The sequence below is a fragment of the Anopheles arabiensis genome, chromosome 2, assembly GCF_016920715.1.
Source record: "Anopheles arabiensis isolate DONGOLA chromosome 2, AaraD3, whole genome shotgun sequence".
Classification (NCBI taxonomy): domain Eukaryota; kingdom Metazoa; phylum Arthropoda; class Insecta; order Diptera; family Culicidae; genus Anopheles; species Anopheles arabiensis.
The window spans coordinates 50625287-50638397 of record NC_053517.1 but is presented as its reverse complement, the minus strand read 5'-3'; the positions used below and the strand labels follow the sequence as shown (position 1 = coordinate 50638397).

Genomic DNA, 13111 nt, shown 5'->3' with positions numbered 1-13111 from the left:
TCGAAATGAAATTGAAGGCGCCCGATACCATAATCGATCCCAATGTACTGTGGATATAATTTGTTTGAACTCGTGCCAAATAATTTTCTTCGAGCTTTGGATCTTTGTGGTCAGCTTTTGGACGGTGCGGCTAGTTTTTTTTGTAGTTGTAGAAAGCGGGTGTACAGATTGGTTCGCTTCATAATGCAATTCGATTTGCAGGCAGCATGTATTTCGAATTTCGATTTGAGATTTGAAAACTGATTTTTGTGCAGTCTTGTGCTCCGAGGAAGATGATTGCGAAGCGAAAGAACAAAAAGTGCAATCGTAATAGCGGACTGCAACTTTGGTGCCAAAAGTTGTTATGCTTAATCCAACGGGTAAGCTAGTGCTAGCGATGGTTATGTAGTAGCCTAGCACTGCTTGAAACAGCCACTGTGATGCTGAAAGTTTGTATATTGAAAGTTGAAAGTATATTTTTTAAATGCCAAGATTCATTCCGCTTATCAAATAACTCTTCCTATCTAATCTTCGTTTTTTGAGTTAAAATCAAAATAATAACATGTATATAATATTATGTCAATGAAAATCTTGCTCTCGTAGGAATCATGCTATAGCAACAAACATTCTCATTCTTAATCTAAAGAAAAGGGATGAACAGTAAAAAAGCTCGTTCAAGGAAATGAGAAACCAAAAAGCTTTGAATAATAATTAATGAAGCGTAATTAGGTACGCCTTTGTGTAAGCTCGTGTACTCGCAGCCCGAAGTAAGAAAGAAGATTGTACCGAATAAGACGAAGCTTGTCTCGGGCACGAAGGGTTTGCACGGCGAGCTATCATCCTTCAGTGGTGGAATTTGTAAAGTGAAGTAGAAAAAATGAAAGAAAAGAAATGAACCTAAAACAAACAACCAGCAGTACGTGGGCCCTGCTCTTTCCTTTTAACTTCTATCCACAAACTTCTTTCGCCGTGTGAAGTTTTACTCCCTGCTTCGAAAAAATAAAACAACAACAAGCCAAGAGTGCACAAAAAATTCTGGTATATTTGAAAACAATTTCCAGGAAGCATCCGGATCAGCTGAAGCGGCTCTGTTTCAGTAGGAAACACGGGCGGTTGCACTGGTCTAGCCATTTGAAGGTGATAAATACGTCGTTTCTCGTATCGCGCTGCCCCAACCCTGGCGGGCGCTTTCATCGGTGCCGCATATTGTAGAGAAAAGTTTAGAAAATCGTTTTCCATTCACCCTGCTGAATGCTGTTGAGAATGCCCTGCGTCGCAACTGCTTGTTTCCCTTCTTGCGTAAACTTTTTTCTGACCTTTTTTGTCTGGTTGCTTTACCTCTTTTCCATCTCCTCTTAACCCACCTGGTCCGTTCTGTGGCTGCTGTGGATGCTGGGCAGTGCGCGAATCGGAAAGCCGAGCACAATAAGGGAGAGCTTTAGTCAATTTCCTTGATTGCCTCGGCAAGTGGTACCGAAACTTTAAGAAACTTGCCATTTATCAGCGGCGGCTTTACGGAAACCGGTCCATCCGGTTTGGACCCTGCCTTGCTTTGCGTTTTTCAAAGCCCAGCGGTGTGCGGTTCGTGGCAGCCCTAGCAACATTTTGCTGAATCCGATCGGTCTCGGCAGCCTTGGTGCTAATCAACGTGATTAGGTGGAAAAATGGGTATCCCTTGGGCCGAAAACAGCAGGCTGCGATCGTTAGAAAGGCTTCGAACTTTCATGGCAAATGGCAAATGATTCGAACATTCACTGGTTGGTTCTGGAAAAATGTGCAAGTGCAGAATGAAAGGATCGAATTTTAGACTATTTTAGGTGTTGGAAAAGTAAAAAGAGAGAAATCATAAGATACTACTGTGAGAGGGGGGAAAACGGGTTTGATTTTTTTTAATAGTTTGTGTGTGTGCTTGGATCCCACTCTTCAGGATGGTGGAAAGAAAATCTTAACCATTATTTTTCATTCCCAGCTCGTTTCAGGCATTGACCTCTCTTTACCTATGCTTTCTACGTTTATTGAGCCCAAAAGCGGATGGGCGGTTGGCTTTGTTTAGGTGATTTTTATCTTGAAGGAAATTTATTCCGACCATTTGATAAATTCTGCTGCGTGCAAAAAGCAACCTTTCGATGGATCGTTAGTCTTGAATCTCTTTTCACGAATACTGTAAAACGAAAAAGACGCATGAATCAGTTTCGAAGGTCTCCGATGGGCTACAAATTATTGTTGCGATGGATAGAAACGCTGAGCTATTTTGGAAAGTTTTCAGAGAGTCATAGACTTGCTTGCAGGAAAGAAGGATAATGGGATATTGAGATGAAAGTCAAATTACTCCCATTTAGGCACAGGTAGACGAAACCATCTAAATAACCATGGTGTTGTGAGATAAATCCTGGTACCGTTACGGACTGATTCACGTTCGATCTCGAAGATTGATATTGATGCTCAATCTTTGGTGAATTGTTCTATTGAATGCTTCATCCATAAATGATGATTGTTTAACTTAAATGAATTAAACTAGTATATTCCTTTGTTAATTCATTGCACGGTTAAAGTACGAAGTTTGTCCAATAAAACTATGGAACGAAGGACAAAGCAACAGAATGAGAAAAATCTTATGTAACTGATTCAAACTGATATCATTCAATTACATCCTTCCTACTTTACCAACAAGATAAAAATGTTAAGCTAATTAAAAAGCAAAAAACAAATTGAAAAAGTCAATGTAGATATTGAGCATAAGATAAAATTTAATAATTTGTTGGAATTTGAAAGAAAAATATTACTAAAATGAAAATTTCGTGCTATACTATTAGCTTGGCAGATCATGATTTGTATGATTATTTTACTGCACCTTTTTAAGTAACTGCGAGCTTGGTCTTTTGTAGTTTAGTTGCATTACATTAGCCAATGAATTATTGTAGTAGAACATGAATCGTTCTTTTTAAATGATCTTTTGTCAGTTTTTTTCATTAAAACAATTTTACTGTATTTATTTAATACGACGTGACTAATGGATGTTGTATATCTTTTCCGTGATATTTTTCTCTATCGTTTGTTTACTGTTGCCTTTCGGACCAACAAATCACAATTGCATTCCTCCTTTCATTCAAATATGCAAAAATACTTGATAGTATAGTAGTGATAGTGATAGTAGTGACTTATTGGTGAAAATAAACAGTCTCCTAAATAGATCAATAGATCCTCGATGTAAGGAGGTTCAATCATGGATCGAGCTGACTAGTTTATCATGTGTGCTTACAGTGGCCGGCAGAACAAAGTGGCCACTACTTACAATTTTACATGTTTAAATTTTTTTCCGTCAAAAATGAAGTTATTGTACTGCTTTAATTTTTGAAAAATTGTTCGTGATATGCTTAAGAATGCGCAGTACCATAGCATGACAAAAATGAGAAGTTTGTTTCAAGAAAAAAATATTATTTCCATAATTGATCAAAATTACTGTGCCAAAATAAAGTGCCCACTTTATTCATTCTACAGAAAATATTTTGCTGAACAAGTATAACACCAAACTTACAATTTGTAGGCATTCCTCTCGCATTCTTTACATGTTCGAGGATCTTTGACATTATTTATTTTGTTTTTATCTGCACATATTTGGCATTGGTTCTTCCTAAAAGTATTTCAGAGCTTTATCATATTTTGTTTTTCTTAATCACGTCACAACATTTGCATTAAAATTTGCACACTAAGACTAAGTGGGAGCCATTAAAGAAGTTTCATTCGATTTGATTGAAAAAAAAAACAAAATTAAAAACGATAAATTAAATGTAGGAAAAGGTATGGAATGAAGGCCAATGAAGATTGAATTGTCCCAAAGTGAGAAAATAGGTGAAAATAAGAGGCGTCTTTCATTAGGTGGCCGCTACTGTACAAATTTGATTTTAAAGGATGAAATACTGTTAAACTTTAACACTGAACATAGTTTTGGTAATTGTGGCACGTAAAGGTAAAACATCGTTTCGCAAACATCGCCACCAGCTAAATCGTTCCGACTGTTACGACGAAGATGGATTGTGCTAGAGTTGACATAAAAAGTTAATCGCATACTCATCGATTTTCGGTAGGTTGAGCAGTTTAGAAATTAGATTTCGGCGTGTAATTTAACTTTCACGTAGTTCCACAAATCGCTTGAGTTCAGCGTAAAACTTAACCTCGTTGAAAAGTTGAACAAGCGAGAAGAACAAGAAAATGGTCATTTTTCAAACAAAGAGCGCTTTTGAAATCAAATCACCTTAGTGTGAGCGTTGATGGATGAATCCGATCAGCTTCCTCGAACGTGCAATGATAAATCACGGTGTAAAGGGCGTGTCGTCGTGATGCCGCAGAGGTTGGTTGATAGCAATTTAAGTAAATTACAATCTCTGTTAACTGTGTCATTTGGCTCGCGTGAATCGATTCTTTGATTAACCAGAAACGGGTAAGATTGACTTTAATTTAGTAGCCTTAAAAGAGGGAGCAAGTTTTTATTGCGTTAAGGCCTGTTCAGTATAAGGCGATATTCGCAAGGGCGTAACAAAAATCGATGAATTGGGATCGCCAGATTTAATACTTCATGAATTTGGAGATTTTGTTTTCTTTGTTTCAAAATGTTTAACCTTTAAGTAAACAACCGGATACCTAGGTTTTTTTTTTATTTTAAACTGCAATAACTTTTGATTTATTGATTGTATTTACCTGCATCCCATCTTTTGATTTCCGATTTTTTTGGTGCTTACTCACTTATCCGGCGCTACAACTGCCAGTCTCCCTCTGCCAGTCCATTATTCCGGCCTTAATGGCGGATATCTCCACGCCATCTTGCCACCTCAATTTGGGCCTACCACGCCTCCTCTGTCCTTGTGGACGGTCTAAAAGACTACTATTGAGTAAAAAACACTGCTGTGAGAAATGCAATAGTATCTTTAATATTTCTATTGGAGCATAACGTAATAACGCAATTCCAAAGAATAGATGTCGTTAGGGCAATCGTTAGGGTTAAACTAAGAAAAATCCCAAATATGAGCACTTTATCTCTTCTGGTTCTCTAGAATAGAGTTTTCAAATTCGAGACTTGTTCAAAAACGCAGAAAATCTTCACTGTTTAGAAAAACTTCGAACCATTGTATCTTTTTTTTCATATATTAACCGATTTTAATAAGCTTAGGCAATTTGAAAAGAATATTTAGTCAGCTTTATGAGTATAGCACCAGCATCCATTGACGTCTTGGGAGAAGAAACTGCCAAAAGTCATCACAAATTAAATAGAAGGACAGAGGGGAATATGCTAGAAAGAATATTTTGCTAGAAAGAAATTGCAAACAGAAGGACATTTTGTATAAAGCGCTGTATTCCTCTGATTCGTCAATCAGTTGAATATCAGTAGCTAAACGTAGTACTAAAGCAAAGAAAGAGTTTAACTTTACAAATGATGTAAATACTTTGTTTGTAGCTATCGTGCTGCTAGCTCTGATTTCGTCGGACAGTTGCAAAACCAAGAACATGAGTATTTTAGTTTAAATACTTCCTGTGAAAGCAGTACAGGACTTGGAAAAGTATTGGAAGTATATTATGTGATATCAATGTCTAAGAAAATGCATCATTCTTATTTTTTTAAAACAATATATTTAAAATTGTAGTCTTCAAGGGTAAACATCATATGCTGCGTTTCATTAAGCACTTGGGAACTACTTTTTCAAATGTAGGGGAAAGCGGGGCAAAATAGGCATGTGGGGAAAAATGGACAACTTCTATTTAAGCATTATTTCACTACAAAGATTCATTCCAGTGCTCAAAATGTATTCATTAAATTGTTCTTTGAACACCATGTAGGTTTTATAATCCTTCAATAAAACATAACCAAGAAAAATGTAAAATAAGATTAAGTAGCATGTTGATGTAATTTTGACCACTTCGAAAATAAGCTAAAACCAGCATCACAGGGATGCTTGGAAGTTTTACATGGTATATTTTCAAAGATATGATATTTCTGTACAAATTGTCCGAAGAAGCATGTCCGGTATATTTCACAATCTGTGTGGGCTAGACGAACTACAATACAATACTACTAACAACTATGGTGTGTACCAATATCTAATCGAATCGATTAGTACCGTTTCCGGCAGGTTTTTTTTCTGTATGCGAACGCATTCGTGATTGAAAAAGTAACAAATTGGCAGACACAAACGCCAACAGAAAAAGAATAGAGAATAAAGCAGAACTGTGAGAAAATACAAATAAATTTGATGGTAAAATAGGATTCACTCGAGCACACCGCGATTGAGCTGATAAAAGTTGTACAAAAGAGAGAGAGAGAGAGAGAGAGAGAGAGAGAGAGAAAGAGAGAGAGAAAGAGAGAGAGAGAGAGAGAGAGAAAGAGATAAAGAAAGAGAGAAAGAGAAACGGGAGCATCATTTCACTTCCTTCTTGCTGTTAGCAACATTAAATGTCTTTTTCGGTCAATTCCATACACGTTTCCCTCAGCAACTACTTTTTGTTGCACTCAATACGAACTTTTTTTTATCTTGTGGTGTTTGCAATGTATTTTGTTCGAAGCGCCAGTCGCACGCTAGCTGGTATCCATGTTGAAGACGATGGTGGTGATGGAAAGGATCCCGGCAAATGGTGGGAAACAAGGAATGGGATAACAGAGAGAAAGAGACAGAAAAAAAACTAATTTCAAATCAACAATATAGTGATTGAGCAAGTTATGTAAACAAAAACTCGTGCGCGCATGAAAGGGTGAGTAAAGTGTGCCAGGTTTGTTCCGTTGCAGTTTTCTATCCCTACTTTTGTTTGCATGCGTCTGATGAACTTTGCAACTCACTTTTAGCAAGACGAAAACAAGCTTTGCGCTGGGTTTGAAGATAGCAGCAACGTCTATGAAGAATTGGCAAACAGTTTGCATCATTGCATTGAACTAATGCCATGATTTTTCATGGGTCATGATGTGTTTATTCAGATTTTTTCTTTCAAACAGGTTGCCCTTAAATATTTAAAGGATTTTAATTGTATAATTGTTTGTTTTTTTTTGTTTTCAGAATATTTGCAGAGCTGGTTTTTTGTAGAATTTGAAACAGTATCATTGCTATAAATAAGACATTTTAATGAGGATTCTTAAATTTAATTAGTGGAATTTGTTGACTAGAATAAACCAAAGTTCTTCACGATTTTGTGGTACAAATAATGAAATCAAAAGTCGTAACTAAATCCTCTTTGTATTTTTTTTTGTAAAATTTTTAATGTTGTAGTTTAGTTTAGTATATTTTAAGTTTTTGAGAAAATATTTATCTTTTACCATTGTTAAACTTATCGATACATACACAAACGTTCAAGTAAGGAACACAAAAAACATAAAGTAGCGTACATTTTATGTAGTATTTTGTTTTTGCTCCAGATTCACAAGAAACATTACACATACTAATAGCAATGGGTCCCTGGGAATAGGGAATAGGGTGATCGGTGTCCAATGTTTTGGACATTTTTCCTGGATCATGTTTTGAAGTTTTCCCTCGATGACTACGCTGCGTGACACTTTGTTTGGTTTAAGTTTTGCTATTTCCAGCCATGTTCTCAGGCAAGATGATCATGATTTGTCCGCCCAGTGTTTGTTTTTTTTTTGCTGCCCGTCCAGCGTCCTATTCTCCAGGGTACCGTTGGCAGTTGTTTTGCAGTTAAAAGACAACTTTCCGTGGCGTTTTATTCGTTGTGTTGCTAAAAGTCGCATCTGAAGAGAGCGTTCTTCCGGTCCTGATGTCGTTGATTTGAACGATTTCTTTTTTCAAACTCAACTTTTTCGCTTCATTATAGCCAGCGTGAAGTTCATTAAATTGTGAACTCTGTGCAGCTTGGGACCGCACCCGTTCGCACGTCGTTGCGCTGCCACAGTTTCGTCCTGGTGACACGTAAACCGTTTCCGGATGCTTCTCCCGCTAACGCCAAAGTATATTTGAGTGTGTTTGTGTGTGTGTGTGTATGTCAAACGGCACAGGATTAACTTTGCTGTCACGCTTCATCCGGCGCTGTTGGTGTCGTTGCGCCTGCTCGGGCTGTTGATTTTTGTCACAATTTTTACAAAACCACTCTACACTCGGTGTCAGTTTTGTCATCCCGTCTTTCCCGCTTCTCTCCATGTAGTCGGATGAGAGTCACATGGGAGCACGAAACCGGAAATGAAGTGACTCATTATACGCTTCGAATAACTGTCAACACCGATTGCAACTTTGCTGTTCCTGTTTAGTTTTATGCTTTTTTTCTCTGATTTTGTATGGCTGTTTCGAAGTGGATGTTTATGGATTTTCTGCCTGAGAGTTTTGGTGCTGTGTGATGTTCACTCCGCCATTACGCTTTAAAGAATCGACAAGTAAAGTTTTTTTTTGTTTGGAGTTCATAATACAAACCAGGAGCTGCGCAGTTCAACGAATTGCACAAATAATAGCAAAATATTATGAATTTAAAGCAAGCTTTTTTGATAAAATTAATTGGTTGATTGAACATTATTGAGTTAATAGCATCATTAATAAAATGTTTAAAAAAGAATTCCTCAGATTTGGGATAGTTTCTTCTTCTTGCGCTCAACAATCATTATCGGTCAAGGCCTGCCTGTACCACTTGTGGGTTTGGCTTTCAATGACTAATGGATTGCCGGCACAATCCATGTGGGGCTTTAACCCATGACGGGCATCTTGTTAAGTTGTACGAGTTGATGAATGTATCACGAGACCGGCTTAATAGTGGTTTAGAGCAAATTATTAACTATAAAAAGGAACAAATAAATAATGTTAAATACAAGGAGAGACGGGGAAAGCGGAAGCAAGAAAGAGAAAGAAAGAGAGAGAGAAAGAGAGAGAGAAAGAGAGAGAGAGAGAGAGAGAGCCAGATAAATTACCAAATATAATAGCATGTTGATATGTGATACAACGCACGCTGTCCACGGTAGCGTTCAAACACGGTTAGGAAAGGTCATCGTGTTGCCGACGTAAGAACAGAAGAAAAATCTGTCCAAAACGGCATTTTCTCATAGGGAACATGGAGATCTGTAAGAGACTTCACTTGCTGGAAAAGACTGGGCAACTTTGTGACAAACAGACCTTATCCTGAGTAGAGGGACACTTCATGTACAAGACGCACTTCATTACTTACAGAAGATGAATATACATTTGTCTCCCTGACCATTTTTTTTCCAACGTGAACAAGAGGGGGAATCACAAGGACATGTATTTACTCTATTAATGTAATATTTTTTACAGATTAAATATTTTCTGATGAATATTTAATGAAATATAGCAAAAACAAAACAATAATTACGTTCTCTTGTATGCACGGTCTATAGCGAACTTTAGGTGTAAGATAAGCCAAATTTCACATTCAAATTAACTGAAGCTGTAACCTAGGCTTTAGACACGCATGACTTATAATGGTAGTATTCTACATCTTTCTAACCAGTCGCCTTTCGAATGTTTTTGTTATAGATCGCATGGAAATGAGTATCACCGGTCACGTTACGATGGTGAATGTTGGGTGAAATTCAATTACGCAAAACATGCTTCTTTCGCAGAAAAAGAGTTTCGATTATGGTACTAAAGAATCAACGGAACTATGTTGGCACCAGTGCGTAACTGTGTGGGTAAATTGGTATTGTGTATATGCAATCGTCTGTTCTGAGAATTTCCCTTCATTCTGTCTAATATCATTGCTTCTACTAAATACGCGTTCTATTTAAACTTCGCTAGAGCAGATCCACGGGGGAACGCAGAATCACACACCGTGTCTAGAGCGTCCGGTTGTTATAATGAAAAAGTATAACACAATCAATCGATCAGTCGGCTGGAGGGGGCAGGGGGAGGGCCAAAAGGACATACTTAATCGGGTATATCCCTTTTCCCAGTATTTCAGTCCCCTTTTTGTTCCAGACCCTTGAGGCTGTGGAGAAGTTGTTCACTTTCCCGGCCCGTGGTCATGTACCTACAGCGCGCGCGTGTGTTGTTCGTGCGCATCGTGGTGCTCGAAGATAAACGGCCAAACACTGAACCGGATCGAACCCATCCGAAAATCCATCGTCCCGCCGTGCAACCCATCAGTTTGTTTCGATGCTGCCGGATATTGACGGGCGTTTGCGCTGTTTACACCGGGGGAATATTGATTCAATCTTAACGATATGTAAATCAGCGATGTGCTTTCCCCGACCAGCGATTGAGGAAGCCGAAGGGGTAATGGAGGAAAATCAAAATCGACCCGTGGTACCATCACCAAACAAGGGTACCGCATCCTTCGATCCATCAGCCGGCGGGATGGTCGGTGGCCTGTTTGTTTAGGATTTCACATTTAATTTTATAAAGTCGTTTGACGTTGCTTTAAGTGTGCTTGGGGAGTGTATATTGCGCGTTAGAGCGTTCGGATGCTGCGGTAAAGGTGTTCTTGATGGTCCTCTTTTCTTTTATTCCTGCCCGCTGATGCGGTTCGCTTCTTTTGTTGGTTAATATAGGACTTTAACGTGAGGTTCTCAGTGTCGGGGCATTGGAGAAGCTTTGAGGTAAGCTCTTGTGCCGAACGCCAAACCCAAAAAGACCGCCCGATGTGTGCGTTTTCCCACGCACTGGAAGACAGGCGGCTCCTATGCAAGCTATTCCCCGCACGTACGCAGTGCTTTATCCCGGAGGGAGTGCTTCGAAAGGCTACGCGCCTCGTTGATCATTTTCAGCCCCCTGTTGTTGCTTGCGTAAAGAGAAACGGTGCCCATCAAGAGGGAAGGGTCAGCTACCGGTAAACCAATCACATCATACCATCCGCGGTAGGCCAACTGCCTGATCTAACCCTAATCGATATGCAGTCCTGTACTGAAGCGGTGAAAAGGGCCAGGTCCCCGCAGGGTGGTGGAAAGCGATTTTGCTCGCTAGGTATCCCGTTTAGTGCTGACGTGTTTTTCGGCGATAAACAACAACAAACGGTGCGTGCACATGTTCACCTGAATCTCAAAGTGAGCCTTCCGGGTGGGGAAGGGCCTGCGACTAATCTTTGGCACGGTGGCGATGGTGCACATCCGTACCACAGCAATGGATAGCATCTATGCCGCGGGTGGGTGCATTAGGTGGGCGTTTGGTATCGTTTGCATAAAGCACCCATGTCATGAGGCAAGGCTATAAAGGACAGCGCTGGTTTTCGGGCAAACAAGATCCGCTAGCTACGGTACTCCCAGAGCCAGAGTGACGTGGGAGCGTTAAGTGAAAATTATATGTTTGATGGGATGACAAGGCAACGTCTTGATGAGATGGTTTTGTTTACGTTTTTGATCAGTGGCATGTCTTAGGTGAATTGTGTTTACCTTAAAGACGCATTGGAATGGAGAGAGGGTTGGTTAACATGGGGCAGTTTTTTTTGGTTCTTAGAATACATCTCCCACATTTATTGGCTTTCGTGAGAAAGTACTTTCCGTGCGATAAACGGTAGAGTAAAATAGATTCGAGGGCTGGTGTTCAGTCGCCAACTCGTACGACTTAGCAACATGCCCATCATGGGTTCAAGCTCCGAATAGACCGTATCCAAATACGCAGGACTGATTATCCTTCTATGGTACTAAGTTGAAAGCCAAGCTCACTTTCTTAGTGGGTACATTCAGGCCTTGACCGACAGCGGTTGTTGTGCCAAAGAAGAAGAGAAAAGAGATACGTCGGCTATTATAAGGCCTGACAGATTGGGTACACATTTAGTGACGTATTGATAACAAAATACTAACATAATGTATCAAATTTCTACAAATGTATATTATTTATCCTTGATTTCCGCCCTAAAAAGGTAAAACTTAAAATATTGTGTCAAAATTTCTTTATAATAAACTATTTATGAAGTCATCGCGGGCCGCATAACATGCTCCCGAAGGCCTTAGCTTGAAGACCCCTGTTGTAGAGAAATTAGGTAACGTTAGCTTGCTAAAGGTCGCTTGTGGACCTTGTGTGAATGTAAACATGAAATTTTTTTTTTCTATATTTCATTGAAGGTTTGTCAAAAAATGCCTTACCGTACACTAAAAGAAAGGATATTAAATTCCCCAACTATTTCTAAAGAGTCTAAATTTTAGACTGTAAAACATATTATTATGAATTAAATGCGTTTGCTTGTGATTCCGCACTGGCCATTATTTTTTCACTGTGAACAAAGCGAGGAAACGTATTCAGGTGTTTAAGGTGATATTCACTACGGACAAGTGGAGGAGTAGCTATAGGGGAAGATAGGTAAAGACGGACACTGCGGGTAAGATGGACTCTTCTCATAAATGCATGAAAAAGGTAATTTTCGAGTAATTCAACAATGTAGAATCCAAACTGAAGGTAAAATAACACATTTGAGAACATTTTTGGCATAATATATAAAATTGGTTAAATCCACGAACAAAACAAATTTTCAATCGTACGCACCCTTGTGAATCTAATTTGACTACTGCAGATCTTAAGCTCTACAACTTGTATTGTTTATATTTCCGGAAGTTTTATTTCATGAATGGGTTGTCATGATCATTAATGAAAAAACTGGCGAAAGAACGAGGATAAAAGCAATACAAAATATTGTTTTCTGGTGGTTTAAACATTCTGACATCAAAGTGGGAAAGACGGACACCTTGTTGTAGGGAAAGATGGACACCGAATTTATTGATTTTTTTACATCTTATATCAATTGGTGATGAATATAATTCTTCAAATATCATAAATAAAGGTATTCCGATGCTATAAATCAATCAGTAACTAGAGAAAGTATTGAAATAAGCGAGAAATTAAACACCGGTCAAAATAGTAGCCATTCGTTATGCTATTACTCGCTCGACGCTGATGAGGCGCTTCACGAAATCCAATATCTTCTCACGACTTGGACAACTTTAAGCAATAAAAAGATGGGGCATTTATACGACATTGTCCAGGAATAGATGAGAAATTCAATTGGATTACAAAAATCAAATGTTAAATTTTGACATGGTGGAAAATGGATTAAACTGTTAACAAGTCCCTCATGAATACTGGGGTCGTGGACTTTTTGCGGAGTAATTTCCTAAAAGGAAGTTCTAGACTGTTGTTCTGTAAGCTAGAGCAACGTCAGCTGTAAGTGCGCGATATGTCAATAATGCTTGAGATGCTGCATTCTACGATAT

At 38.7% G+C, this 13111-nt stretch overlaps 1 long non-coding RNA gene across 1 annotated transcript; it reads left to right on the top strand.

Annotated features, from left to right (window-relative positions):
- The first annotated feature begins 1052 nt into the window (after nt 1–1052).
- LOC120895027 lies at nt 1053–2513 on the top strand. Its single transcript, XR_005738273.1, has 2 exons — nt 1053–1880; nt 1949–2513. It is a non-coding gene; the product is annotated as an uncharacterized LOC120895027 (long non-coding RNA).
- The last annotated feature ends 10598 nt before the right edge of the window (nt 2514–13111 follow it).